The 13,526-nt window shown below is 48.6% G+C and overlaps 9 non-coding genes across 9 annotated transcripts; all 9 read right to left on the bottom strand.

Moving 5' to 3' along the window:
• Nucleotides 1–612: 612 nt before the first annotated feature.
• Nucleotides 613–711, bottom strand: TRNAY-GUA (transfer RNA tyrosine (anticodon GUA)). Its single transcript has 2 exons — nt 675–711; nt 613–648 (listed from the first exon to the last, which is right to left on the bottom strand). It is a non-coding gene; the product is annotated as a tRNA-Tyr (tRNA).
• A 106-nt stretch (nt 712–817) lies between these two features.
• TRNAA-AGC (transfer RNA alanine (anticodon AGC)) lies at nt 818–890 on the bottom strand. The gene has a single exon. It is a non-coding gene; the product is annotated as a tRNA-Ala (tRNA).
• A 739-nt stretch (nt 891–1,629) lies between these two features.
• TRNAY-GUA (transfer RNA tyrosine (anticodon GUA)) lies at nt 1,630–1,728 on the bottom strand. The gene is made up of 2 exons: nt 1,692–1,728; nt 1,630–1,665 (listed from the first exon to the last, which is right to left on the bottom strand). It is a non-coding gene; the product is annotated as a tRNA-Tyr (tRNA).
• A 106-nt stretch (nt 1,729–1,834) lies between these two features.
• On the bottom strand, nt 1,835–1,907 carry TRNAA-AGC (transfer RNA alanine (anticodon AGC)). The gene has a single exon. It is a non-coding gene; the product is annotated as a tRNA-Ala (tRNA).
• Nucleotides 1,908–2,646: 739 nt separating this feature from the next.
• TRNAY-GUA (transfer RNA tyrosine (anticodon GUA)) lies at nt 2,647–2,745 on the bottom strand. Its single transcript has 2 exons — nt 2,709–2,745; nt 2,647–2,682 (listed from the first exon to the last, which is right to left on the bottom strand). It is a non-coding gene; the product is annotated as a tRNA-Tyr (tRNA).
• A 106-nt stretch (nt 2,746–2,851) lies between these two features.
• Nucleotides 2,852–2,924, bottom strand: TRNAA-AGC (transfer RNA alanine (anticodon AGC)). Its single transcript has one exon. It is a non-coding gene; the product is annotated as a tRNA-Ala (tRNA).
• A 943-nt stretch (nt 2,925–3,867) lies between these two features.
• Nucleotides 3,868–3,940, bottom strand: TRNAA-AGC (transfer RNA alanine (anticodon AGC)). The gene has a single exon. It is a non-coding gene; the product is annotated as a tRNA-Ala (tRNA).
• Nucleotides 3,941–4,679: 739 nt separating this feature from the next.
• TRNAY-GUA (transfer RNA tyrosine (anticodon GUA)) lies at nt 4,680–4,778 on the bottom strand. Its single transcript has 2 exons — nt 4,742–4,778; nt 4,680–4,715 (listed from the first exon to the last, which is right to left on the bottom strand). It is a non-coding gene; the product is annotated as a tRNA-Tyr (tRNA).
• A 106-nt stretch (nt 4,779–4,884) lies between these two features.
• Nucleotides 4,885–4,957, bottom strand: TRNAA-AGC (transfer RNA alanine (anticodon AGC)). The gene has a single exon. It is a non-coding gene; the product is annotated as a tRNA-Ala (tRNA).
• Between the last annotated feature and the right edge of the window lie 8,569 nt (nt 4,958–13,526).

The following is a 13,526-nucleotide window of genomic DNA, read 5'->3' as shown; positions in this document are numbered from 1 at the left end:
CACAGAGTGTTGAGCAAGGGGTCAACAAAAAGTAGGAATTTTAGAAAGGTGTGATACAACCGGTAAAAAGTAATCAGACTCCCAAAAGTGGAAGCAGACAAAACGGGTCGCTAGAGGTATTAAGTCAAATACAAAGCACTTTGTCTTCAAACAAAGTAGTGGGCTGCTGCCAATAAGGGTCGCTACTGACTTTAGTTCTTCTCCAATGACCTAGTAGATGGAATGGAAAGTGGGAGAAAGCACTCTTGCCCTTGTTGCTTTTTTTTTGTGCTCTGGACTGAGGTGCAGTGAGGCTAAAAAGGGGGAACTTGATGGCCACTGAGCTATGAAAGGATACCCCACAAGAGTCTTTTTTGGCCTTTGATCCTCAACCCTACCCAGCTGAACTCTGTAACTCTTTCTAGCAAGCTGCCCGACTCCCCTTTTTTAATTGAGTCAGGGTAACAGTAATAGGTAATTACCCTGGCAGGTAGAAGCCCAAAAATGGTTTGCCAGAGATTTGGGCCGTTTTCCACTAAAGCGGTGGAGTAAGGAAGACGCTGTTGTATCATGGGATGCAAACGGGAAAGGGTCAACAAGAAAGACGGTGTGTTATCAACGTGACGTAAAAGTTCCTTCGAGCCGGAATCAAACCAGCGACCTAAGGATTACAGTTTTCTCAACATTTTGTCAATCTACAGTCCTCCGCTCTACCAGCTGAGCTATCGAAGGATACCCCAGCTAAGGTTTTGCCAGCCTTTGATCCTCATTCCTAGCGAGCGGAAGGTGCAGAAAATGAGTGTTTGTCTCTGGGGTTCAAGATGGAAAAGCATGTGTGTGGAGGATGCGGGCATCGATCCCGCTACCTCTCGCATGCTAAGCGAGCGCTCTACCATTTGAGCTAATCCCCCATCTATACACATCTGCGCAAGAGACGCGGGCGGATGAGCGGAACTGCGATGTCAGAGTTAACGATGGAACGCCACACAGTTTCATTGGAATGGAGGACTGTGTATTTTACAACATTTCTTTTGTCTTCACAGAGTGTTGAGCAAGGGGTCAACAAAAAGTAGGAATTTTAGAAAGGTGTGATACAACCGGTAAAAAGTAATCAGACTCCCAAAAGTGGAAGCAGACAAAACGGGTCGCTAGAGGTATTAAGTCAAATACAAAGCACTTTGTCTTCAAACAAAGTAGTGGGGTGCTGCCAATAAGGGTCGCTACTGACTTTAGTTCTTCTCCAATGACCTAGTAGATGGAATGGAAAGTGGGAGAAAGCACTCTTGCCCTTGTTGCTTTTTTTTTGTGCTCTGGACTGAGGTGCAGTGAGGCTAAAAAGGGGGAACTTGATGGCCACTGAGCTATGAAAGGATACCCCACAAGAGTCTTTTTGGGCCTTTGATCCTCAACCCTACCCAGCTGAACTCTGTAACTCTTTCTAGCAAGCTGCCCGACTCCCCTTTTTTAATTGAGTCAGGGTAACAGTAATAGGTAATTACCCTGGCAGGTAGAAGCCCAAAAATGGTTTGCCAGAGATGTGGGCCGTTTTCCACTAAAGCGGTGGAGTAAGGAAGACGCTGTTGTATCATGGGATGCAAACGGGAAAGGGTCAACAAGAAAGACGGTGTGTTATCAACGTGACGTAAAAGTTCCTTCGAGCCGGAATCGAACCAGCGACCTAAGGATTACAGTTTTCTCAACATTTTGTCAATCTACAGTCCTCCGCTCTACCAGCTGAGCTATCGAAGGATACCCCAGCTAAGGTTTTGCCAGCCTTTGATCCTCATTCCTAGCGAGCGGAAGGTGCAGAAAATGAGTGTTTGTCTCTGGGGTTCAAGATGGAAAAGCATGTGTGTGGAGGATGCGGGCATCGATCCCGCTACCTCTCGCATGCTAAGCGAGCGCTCTACCATTTGAGCTAATCCCCCATCTATACACATCTGCGCAAGAGACGCGGGCGGATGAGCGGAACTGCAATGTCAGAGTTAACGATGGAACGCCACACAGTTTCATTGGAATGGAGGACTGTGTATTTTACAACATTTCTTTTGTCTTCACAGAGTGTTGAGCAAGGGGTCAACAAAAAGTAGGAATTTTAGAAAGGTGTGATACAACCGGTAAAAAGTAATCAGACTCCCAAAAGTGGAAGCAGACAAAACGGGTCGCTAGAGGTATTAAGTCAAATACAAAGCACTTTGTCTTCAAACAAAGTAGTGGGCTGCTGCCAATAAGGGTCGCTACTGACTTTAGTTCTTCTCCAATGACCTAGTAGATGGAATGGAAAGTGGGAGAAAGCACTCTTGCCCTTGTTGCTTTTTTTTTGTGCTCTGGACTGAGGTGCAGTGAGGCTAAAAAGGGGGAACTTGATGGCCACTGAGCTATGAAAGGATACCCCACAAGAGTCTTTTTGGGCCTTTGATCCTCAACCCTACCCAGCTGAACTCTGTAACTCTTTCTAGCAAGCTGCCCGACTCCCCTTTTTTAATTGAGTCAGGGTAACAGTAATAGGTAATTACCCTGGCAGGTAGAAGCCCAAAAATGGTTTGCCAGAGATGTGGGCCGTTTTCCACTAAAGCGGTGGAGTAAGGAAGACGCTGTTGTATCATGGGATGCAAACGGGAAAGGGTCAACAAGAAAGACGGTGTGTTATCAACGTGACGTAAAAGTTCCTTCGAGCCGGAATCAAACCAGCGACCTAAGGATTACAGTTTTCTCAACATTTTGTCAATCTACAGTCCTCCGCTCTACCAGCTGAGCTATCGAAGGATACCCCAGCTAAGGTTTTGCCAGCCTTTGATCCTCATTCCTAGCGAGCGGAAGGTGCAGAAAATGAGTGTTTGTCTCTGGGGTTCAAGATGGAAAAGCATGTGTGTGGAGGATGCGGGCATCGATCCCGCTACCTCTCGCATGCTAAGCGAGCGCTCTACCATTTGAGCTAATCCCCCATCTATACACATCTGCGCAAGAGACGCGGGCGGATGAGCGGAACTGCGATGTCAGAGTTAACGATGGAACGCCACACAGTTTCATTGGAATGGAGGACTGTGTATTTTACAACATTTCTTTTGTCTTCACAGAGTGTTGAGCAAGGGGTCAACAAAAAGTAGGAATTTTAGAAAGGTGTGATACAACCGGTAAAAAGTAATCAGACTCCCAAAAGTGGAAGCAGACAAAACGGGTCGCTAGAGGTATTAAGTCAAATACAAAGCACTTTGTCTTCAAACAAAGTAGTGGGCTGCTGCCAATAAGGGTCGCTACTGACTTTAGTTCTTCTCCAATGACCTAGTAGATGGAATGGAAAGTGGGAGAAAGCACTCTTGCCCTTGTTGCTTTTTTTTGTGCTCTGGACTGAGGTGCAGTGAGGCTAAAAAGGGGGAACTTGATGGCCACTGAGCTATGAAAGGATACCCCACAAGAGTCTTTTTTGGCCTTTGATCCTCAACCCTACCCAGCTGAACTCTGTAACTCTTTCTAGCAAGCTGCCCGACTCCCCTTTTTTAATTGAGTCAGGGTAACAGTAATAGGTAATTACCCTGGCAGGTAGAAGCCCAAAAATGGTTTGCCAGAGATGTGGGCCGTTTTCCACTAAAGCGGTGGAGTAAGGAAGACGCTGTTGTATCATGGGATGCAAACGGGAAAGGGTCAACAAGAAAGACGGTGTGTTATCAACGTGACGTAAAAGTTCCTTCGAGCCGGAATCGAACCAGCAACCTAAGGATTACAGTTTTCTCAACATTTTGTCAATCTACAGTCCTCCGCTCTACCAGCTGAGCTATTGAAGGATACCCCAGCTAAGGTTTTGCCAGCCTTTGATCCTCATTCCTAGCGAGCGGAAGGTGCAGAAAATGAGTGTTTGTCTCTGGGGTTCAAGATGGAAAAACATGTGTGTGGAGGATGCGGGCATCGATCCCGCTACCTCTCGCATGCTAAGCGATCGCTCTACCATTTGAGCTAATCCCCCATCTATACACATCTGCGCAAGAGACGCGGGCGGATGAGCGGAACTGCGATGTCAGAGTTAACGATGGAACGCCACACAGTTTCATTTGAATGGAGGACTGTGTATTTTACAACATTTCTTTTGTCTTCACAGAGTGTTGAGCAAGGGGTCAACAAAAAGTAGGAATTTTAGAAAGGTGTGATACAACCGGTAAAAAGTAATCAGACTCCCAAAAGTGGAAGCAGACAAAACGGGTCGCTAGAGGTATTAAGTCAAATACAAAGCACTTTGTCTTCAAACAAAGTAGTGGGCTGCTGCCAATAAGGGTCGCTACTGACTTTAGTTCTTCTCCAATGACCTAGTAGATGGAATGGAAAGTGGGAGACAGCACTCTTGCCCTTGTTGCTTTTTTTTTGTGCTCTGGACTGAGGTGCAGTGAGGCTAAAAAGGGGGAACTTGATGGCCACTGAGCTATGAAAGGATACCCCACAAGAGACTTTTTTGGCCTTTGATCCTCAACCCTACCCAGCTGAACTCTGTAACTCTTTCTAGCAAGCTGCCCGACTCCCCTTTTTTAATTGAGTCAGGGTAACAGTAATAGGTAATTACCCTGGCAGGTAGAAGCCCAAAAATGGTTTGCCAGAGATGTGGGCCGTTTTCCACTAAAGCGGTGGAGTAAGGAAGACGCTGTTGTATCATGGGATGCAAACGGGAAAGGGTCAACAAGAAAGACGGTGTGTTATCAATGTGACGTAAAAGTTCCTTCAAGCCGGAATCGAACCAGCGACCTAAGGATTACAGTTTTCTCAACAATTTGTTAATCTACAGTCCTCCGCTCTACCAGCTGAGCTATCGAAGGATACCCCAGCTAAGGTTTTGCCAGCCTTTGATCCTCATTCCTAGCGAGCGGAAGGTGCAGAAAATGAGTGTTTGTCTCTGGGGTTCAAGATGGAAAAGCATGTGTGTGGAGGATGCGGGCATCGATCCCGCTACCTCTCGCATGCTAAGCGAGCGCTCTACCATTTGAGCTAATCCCCCATCTATACACATCTGTGCAAGAGACGCGGGCGGATGAGCGGAACTGCGATGTCAGAGTTAACGATGGAACGCCACACAGTTTCATTGGAATGGAGGACTGTGTATTTTACAACATTTCTTTTGTCTTCACAGAGTGTTGAGCAAGGGGTCAACAAAAAGTAGGAATTTTAGAAAGGTGTGATACAACCGGTAAAAAGTAATCAGACTCCCAAAAGTGGAAGCAGACAAAACGGGTCGCTAGAGGTATTAAGTCAAATACAAAGCACTTTTTCTTCAAACAAAGTAGTGGGCTGCTGCCAATAAGGGTCGCTACTGACTTTAGTTCTTCTCCAATGACCTAGTAGATGGAATGGAAAGTGGGAGAAAGCACTCTTGCCCTTGTTGCTTTTTTTTTTGTGCTCTGGACTGAGGTGCAGTGAGGCTAAAAAGGGGGGACTTGATGGCCACTGAGCTATGAAAGGATACCCCACAAGAGTCTTTTTTGGCCTTTGATCCTCAACCCTACCCAGCTGAACTCTGTAACTCTTTCTAGCAAGCTGCCCGACTCCCCTTTTTTAATTGAGTCAGGGTAACAGTAATAGGTAATTACCCTGGCAGGTAGAAGCCCAAAAATGGTTTGCCAGAGATGTGGGCCGTTTTCCACTAAAGCGGTGGAGTAAGGAAGACGCTGTTGTATCATGGGATGCAAACGGGAAAGGGTCAACAAGAAAGACGGTGTGTTATCAACGTGACGTAAAAGTTCCTGCGAGCCGGAATCGAACCAGCGACCTAAGGATTACAGTTTTCTCAACATTTTGTCAATCTACAGTCCTCCGCTCTACCAGCTGAGCTATCGAAGGATACCCCAGCTAAGGTTTTGCCAGCCTTTGATCCTCATTCCTAGCGAGCGGAAGGTGCAGAAAATGAGTGTTTGTCTCTGGGGTTCAAGATGGAAAAGCATGTGTGTGGAGGATGCGGGCATCGATCCCGCTACCTCTCGCATGCTAAGTGAGCGCTCTACCATTTGAGCTAATCCCCCATCTATACACATCTGCGCAAGAGACGCGGGCGGATGAGCGGAACTGCGATGTCAGAGTTAACGATGGAACGCCACACAGTTTCATTGGAATGGAGGACTGTGTATTTTACAACATTTCTTTTGTCTTCACAGAGTGTTGAGCAAGGGGTCAACAAAAAGTAGTGTTGGGCGAACAGTGTTCGCCACTGTTCGGGTTCTGCAGAACATCACCCTGTTCGGGTGATGTTCGAGTTCGGCCGAAAACCTGACGGTGCTCGGCCAAACCGTTCGGCCATATGGCCGAACTAAGAGCGCATGGCCGAACGTTCCCCGAACGTTCGGCTAGCGCTGTGATTGGCCGAACGGGTCACGTGGTTCGGACCCGAACGCGCTCTGATTGGCCGAACTGTCACGTGGTTCGGGTAAATAAATACCCGAACCACGTCATATCTCCGCCATTTGTCTGTGGGTTTAGCTTTGGGTAGGCAGGCAGGGTAGTTCGCGCTCCAGCCACGCTAGCCAGGGTCCCCCCTGTCATTGTGTCACTGCTGGGAACAGTAGTACACCGCTTGCTCAGCCACACTATATAGCATTCTGTTTACTGCCACTCTGTGTACCTCGCTCAGCCACACTATATAGCATTCTGTTTACTGCCACTCTGTGTCTGCTGGGAATAGTGGTACACCGCTCGCTCAGCCACACTATATAGCATTCTGTTCACTGTTCTGTGTCTGCTTGGAATAGTGGTACACCGCTCGCTCAGCCACACTATATAGCATTCTGTTTACTGTTCTGTGTCTGCTGGGAATAGTGGTACACCGCTCGCTCAGCCACACTATATAGCATTCTGTTTACTGTTCTGTGTCTGCTGGGAATAGTGGTACACCGCTCGCTCAGCCACACTATATAGCATTCTGTTCACTGTTCTGTGTCTGCTGGGAATAGTGGTACACCGCTCGCTCAGCCACACTATATAGCATTCTGTTCACTGTTCTGTGTCTGCTGGGAATAGTGGTACACCGCTCGCTCAGCCACACTATATAGCATTCTGTTTACTGTTCTGTGTCTGCTGGGAATAGTGGTACACCGCTCGCTCATCCACACTATATAGCATTCTGTTTACTGTTCTGTGTCTGCTGGGAATAGTGGTACACCGCTCGCTCAGCCACACTATATAGCATTCTGTTCACTGTTCTGTGTCTGCTGGGAATAGTGGTACACCGCTCGCTCAGCCACACTATATAGCATTCTGTTCACTGTTCTGTGTCTGCTGGGAATAGTGGTACACCGCTCGCTCAGCCACACTATATAGCATTCTGTTTACTGTTCTGTGTCTGCTGGGAATAGTGGTACACCGCTCGCTCAGCCACACTATATAGCATTCTGTTTACTGTTCTGTGTCTGCTGGGAATAGTGGTACACCGCTCGCTCAGCCACACTATATAGCATTCTGTTTACTGTTCTGTGTCTGCTGGGAACAGTAGTACACCGCTCGCTCAGCCAGAGTATATAGCATTGTGTTTACTGCCACTCTGTGTACACCGCTCAGCCAGACTATATACCATTGTTTACTGACACTCTGTGTACACCGCTCAGCCAGACTATATACCATTGTTTACTGACACTCTGTGTACACCGCTCAGCCAGACTATATACCATTGTTTACTGCCACTCTGATTCTGCTGGGAACAGTAGTACACCGCTCGCTCAGCCAGACTATATACCATTGTTTACTGACACTCTGTGTACACCGCTCAGCCAGACTATATACCATTGTTTACTGCCACTCTGATTCTGCTGGGAACAGTAGTACACCGCTCGCTCAGCCAGACTATATACCATTGTTTACTGACACTATATAGCAGACTATATAGCATTGTGTGTACACCGCTCAGCCAGACTATATACCATTGTTTACTGACACTCTGTGTACACCGCTCAGCCAGACTATATACCATTGTTTACTGCCACTCTGATTCTGCTGGGAACAGTAGTACACCGCTCGCTCAGCCAGACTATATAGCATTGTGTTTACTGCCACTCTGTGTACACCGCTCAGCCACACTATATAGCATTGCGTACTCTGCCAGTCAGTGTGTATATTGCTGGGATCAGTAATACTCCACTCACCGTCAACCACTATATGAGCTCAACATGAGTTCCCCAGAGACCTCCGCTGTGAGCAGCACTCCCAACAACAGCAACAGCCAACGCCCCACGCAAGCTATAACATCCACCCCAGCAGCCAGTGGTCAGCAGCAGCCCTCCCCGGAGGAGAACGTTGTGTCCATCAGTCCGTCGCCAGAGCGATTAATGAGGGCTGCCATTGAGGAGATGATGGGGCCTGATGTGGAGGAGGAGGTCTGGCTCAGGCCAGCATCCCAAGTTAATGTTGAGGACGATGAGGGGTCTGTGTCTGGGGATGTTGGGGTGGCAGAGGTGGTGGGTGGGTCAGACTCAGGAGAAGAGTTGTATGATGAGGATGATGATCGGGACCATCTGTATGTGCCTCAGAGTCCGACCCCGGAAAACATGTTGTATCGTGTTGTGAAGTTTAAAGGGGGTCGCAGCCAGCACGCAGTACACAGATGTATAAAACAAAGTCCGTTTATTGTGCAGTAGAAGAAAACAGCTTCAATGCAGCAGTAATAACTGGAAAATAACAGTTCAGCTTACTTCAGCTTGGTAATATACAGTCCAGCAGGATCAAACAAAGTTCAGTTTTCATCAGGCCAACACCATACAAACAACAGACAGGGTATGGTTTGGCTTCCATCAAATACTCCAATATTCCTTGTCAGGAGATTCCATAGCATACTTGCTACTCCTTCAACACCTCTCCTCAGACTGCCTCTGAGGCTGCTTCTTAAGCATAAATTTGCATCTCATCAATACCATAATTAGTGAGACTCTCAGCCTCACTGACAACCAGGTGTGTACCTAGGTGGGATGGGAAGGCCCGCCCTTCCTTCCCTCCCATCCCAGGAGTCCGGCCCTGAGAAGAAAAAAACCAAGCAGCAACTGCTTGCTGCTAAAATCCGGACTCCCTTCCTAGGACCACACAGGGTTTTAAAGTGACCATAGTCCAAATACCGGGGAAATATACCTCCCATCTATTACCCAGCCCCGATGGCCCCTACATATCCCCCCCCTCTGCCTCAACCCCGAGGCGGTGGAGGCACATAGACCCACTAAACAGTGGACTCGGGAAAGGGCATCAGCGTTCTGGTGCACTTTACCCGGCCTATGTTCCACCACATAGTTGAACTCCTGGAGAGAGAGAAACCACCGGGACACTCTTGCATTCGTTCCTTTGTTTCTTTTCATCCATGCTAGCGGGGCATGGTCAGAGATCAACCTAAATTTTCTACCCAACAAATAGTAGCGCAGGGAGTCCAGGGCCCATTTTATGGCCAAGCATTCCCTCTCCACTACCGCATAGTTTCTCTCAGCGGCCGTCAGCTTCCGACTGAGAAAAACTATGGGATGTTCTTCTCCATCAATCACCTGAGACAGGACCGCCCCCAACCCAACATCTGAGGCATCTGTCTGCACTACGAACTCTCGAGTGAAATCGGGGGCTACCAGGACAGGGTGACTACATAATGCCGATTTCAGCTCCAAAAATGCTTTTTCTGTCTCTGCTGTCCACTGTATCATCACTGACTTCCGGCCCTTGGTCAAGTCAGTTAGGGGAGCTGCTAGGGTAGAAAAATTGGGAATGAACCGTCTGTAGTATCCCACTATCCCTAAGAAAGCTCGAACCTGTTTCTTACTGATGGGGCGGGGCCATTCCTGGATTGCCTCAATTTTGTTAATTTGGGGTTTTACCAACCCCCTTCCGACAATGTACCCCAAGTACTTTGCTTCCTCCATACCTAGGGCACATTTCTCGGGGTTCACTGTAAAACCCGCCTTCTTTAACGCATCCAGGACTGCTTGCACCTTGGGAAGGTGGGACTCCCAGTCTGAACTGAAAATTACGATGTCGTCTAAATAGACCGACGCGTATCTTTGGTGTGGACGCAACATTCTGTCCATAACTCTCTGAAATGTGGCCGGGGCTGTCTGTAACCCAAACGGCATTCTTTTATACTGAAAATGGCCCTCAGGTGTAGAAAATGCCGTTTTCTCTCTGGCGTCTTTGGCCAAGGGTATTTGCCAATATCCTTTGGTCAGATCTAATGTGGTTATGTAGCGGGCTGGGCCTAACCTTTCTATCAATTCGTCCACACGGGGCATGGGATAACCGTCAAATTTGGAAATTTCGTTTAATTTCCGGAAATCGTTACAGAATCGCAGAGTTCCGTTTGGCTTGGGTACCAACACAATCGGGCTTGACCATTCACTCTGCGATTCTTCAATAACGTCCAATTCTAACATGCGCTTCACTTCCTCTGACACCGCCTTTCTGCGGGCCTCCGGGATGCGATAGGGCCTGACAAACACTTTAGCCCTGGGCTCAGTAACAATGTTGTGCTCCACCATACCCGTAAGTCCAGGCAAATCCGAAAATATCCCCTTGTTTCTCTGAAGAAACTCTTTTACTTGTTGGACCTGGGATTTGGAAAGAGTGGGGGCTATTTTCACATCCTCAATGCTGATTTTGGGTACAACACTCACACCTACCCTAACCGGCGTGGTCTCTCTCTCTTTCCAGGGTTTTAACAGATTGACGTGATACAGTTGATAGGGTTTCCGTCTCCCTGGCTGATGTACCTTATAATTCACTTCCCCCACTTTTTCAACGATCTCGAAGGGACCGTGCCACCTGGCCAAGAATTTACTCTCCACGGTTGGGATCAATACTGCCACTCTATCCCCCACCTGGAACTGCCTGATCTTTGCGGAGCGGTTGTATACCCTACTCTGCGCTTCTTGGGCTGCCAGTAAGTGTTCCTTGACCAGGGGCATCACCTTGGCAATGCGTTCTTGCAACTGGGAAACGTGTTCCACCACACTTTTGTGGGGACTGGACTCACTTTCCCAGGTTTCTTTGACCAAGTCAAGCAACCCTCGAGGTCTGCGCCCATAGACCAGTTCAAATGGTGAAAAACCTGTGGAGGCTTGAGGTACCTCCCGAACAGCAAACATCACTGCCGGCAATAAACAATCCCAATCTTTTCCGTCCCTTTGAACAACTCTTTTTAACATCATTTTTAAGGTTTTATTAAACCGTTCCACCAGCCCATCTGTCTGAGGGTGGTAAACAGAGGTTCTCATCTGCTTAATCTGGAACAGTTTACACACATCACCCATCACTTTAGACATAAACGGGGTTCCTTGGTCCGTAAGAATTTCCTTAGGAAAACCCGTCCGAGTGAACATATTAAACAATTCTCGGGCGATAGCTTTGGACGTGGGTTTTCTTAACGGAAAGGCTTCCGGGTAGCGAGTGGCATAGTCGAGTATGACAAGGATATATTGGTGCCCCCTGGCAGACTTTACCAGTGGCCCCACTATATCCATGGCAATGCGCTCGAATGGCACCTCGATGATTGGCAAGGGCACCAAAGGGCTTCGAAAATGGGACACTGGCGCGGTCAACTGACAGGTGGGGCAAGAAGCGCAGTAATTCTTTACTTCGGCCTTTAACCCAGGCCAGTAAAACCTGTCAGTTATCCGCGCCTCCGTTTTCTCGGCACCCAGGTGACCTCCCAATGCTTCATTGTGAGCCAAGTCTAGTACCATCCTCCGAAACTCCTGAGGCACTAGCAGCTGCTCAACAACCTCTTCTCTGACCTTGGCAACCCGATATAACATATCCCCATGAACTGAAAAATGAGGGAATCTCTCCTCTGCCCCCGGTTCCTGGGGAACTCCATTTACCACAGATACTTGTTCTCTCGCATGGGATAACGTTGGATCCCGCATCTGCGCAGTGATAAACAACCCTTTTGACACATCCAGGTCAGGGAGCATAGATTGGGGGGAAGATTCCTCATCATCCTCGCCCAACATAACTTGTAATGGGGAATCATCCCCCCCCTCAGTAACCTGCTCAGGGTCCCGACAAGGATGGTCAGTCTCATTTTCATCCATTGGCAACATGACATCATCTTTTTGCAATAATACCTGATCATTTTGCAATACATTTTCTGCAACATTTGTATCTAGACTTGGTACATCAAGTTCTCTGGTAGGGGGAGGAGGGGCTAAGTTATTATCAGAGTCCTTAAACAACTTCCCCTTGACATTCTCCCACAGTACCCAAAATAGTGGAAAGTCTCGACCCAATATAACTTGGCACATTAGGTTTCTTACCACACCGACGTCGTGAGTAATTGTCCCACAGTCCGTTGAAATCGACACTGGCACCACAGGATAAGTCTTTGTGTCTCCGTGAATACACACCACCTTAAGCGGCTTTAGCACAGTGTCAATAGTTCCAATCAGATCAGCATGCACCATGGTTACCATACTGCCTGAGTCCAGCAAGGCTTTGGCAGGTACCTGGTTCACACTGACGGGACACACAAAACTCTCCTGGCACTCTGCCAGGCATACCTCCTGGGCAAAAAAGGACACCCTCCGTAGTACGTCACACTGCATGGGTTCCTCCTGCAGTGGACACTGGGCTCTGGTATGGCCCCAAGCAGAACATCTCCAACACTGGATCACACCTCCCTTCCGGGGTGTAGCAATAGCAGGTGGCAACCCCTGAGCGGCTGTTGGGAATACTTCCCTATTGCTGGTTGCGGAGTTCCGTGAAGCACCCTTTCCAGAGTCAGGGAGCCTTGCAACACGGGGTAAGATGGGGCCCGCCTGGCCCTTCGGAGAGAGTAGATCCTCCACTACGGTATATCTCTCCACCAACTCCACCAGCTGCTCCGCTTTTTTGGGGTCCGCATGACTGACCCATCGCTGTAGTCCCACCGGCAGGGCACGCAGAAAACGATCCAGCACGAATCGCTCCACCATCTCAGGCCCGGTCAGTACCTCTGGTTGCAGCCACTTTGTCGCCAGTTGGATGAGGTCATACATCTGCGATCTGGCTGGATGATCCATCCGGTATTGCCAGCTGTACACCCTCTGTGCCCGGACCGCTGTTGTTACACCTAGTCGGGCCAGGATCTCTGCCTGTAGTCGATCATAGTCGAGGGCGTCTGCAGAGTTGAGATCGTAGTAGGCCTTCTGGGGTTCTCCCGTCAGGAACGGTGCAAGGATACCAGCCCATTTGTCTTTCGGCCATCCTTCCCGCTCTGCTGTCCTTTCGAACGTTTTCAGAAAGGCTTCCACATCATCTGTGGGGGTTAGTTTCTGCAGAAAGTGGCTGGCTCTCACCATCGCCTGGTTGCTAGGGGCAGCTCCTGCTGTCTCTCTCCCCTGGGCCAGCTTCTGCACCGCCTCAAGCAGGATTTTGGCTTGCGTCTCTGAGGCCTCTCGCAGGGCTTCCGTGGCTTGCTGTTGAGTCACCATACTCGCCTGCTGAGACACCATACTCTGCTGTAGCTGCACAGTTGCTAAGGCCATTTGTTTCAGCAATTCCTCCATCATGCATACAAGGAGACTGGCCCTTTAAATGTCACTTTTTAAACGGAACTTTTTCTTTTCCTGCAGTGCTGCGCTGCC

This window comes from Hyperolius riggenbachi, chromosome 4 (assembly GCF_040937935.1).
Source record: "Hyperolius riggenbachi isolate aHypRig1 chromosome 4, aHypRig1.pri, whole genome shotgun sequence".
NCBI lineage: Eukaryota > Metazoa > Chordata > Amphibia > Anura > Hyperoliidae > Hyperolius > Hyperolius riggenbachi.
The sequence above is the reverse complement of the archived record's forward strand: the minus strand, read 5'-3'. Positions and strand labels throughout refer to the sequence as shown.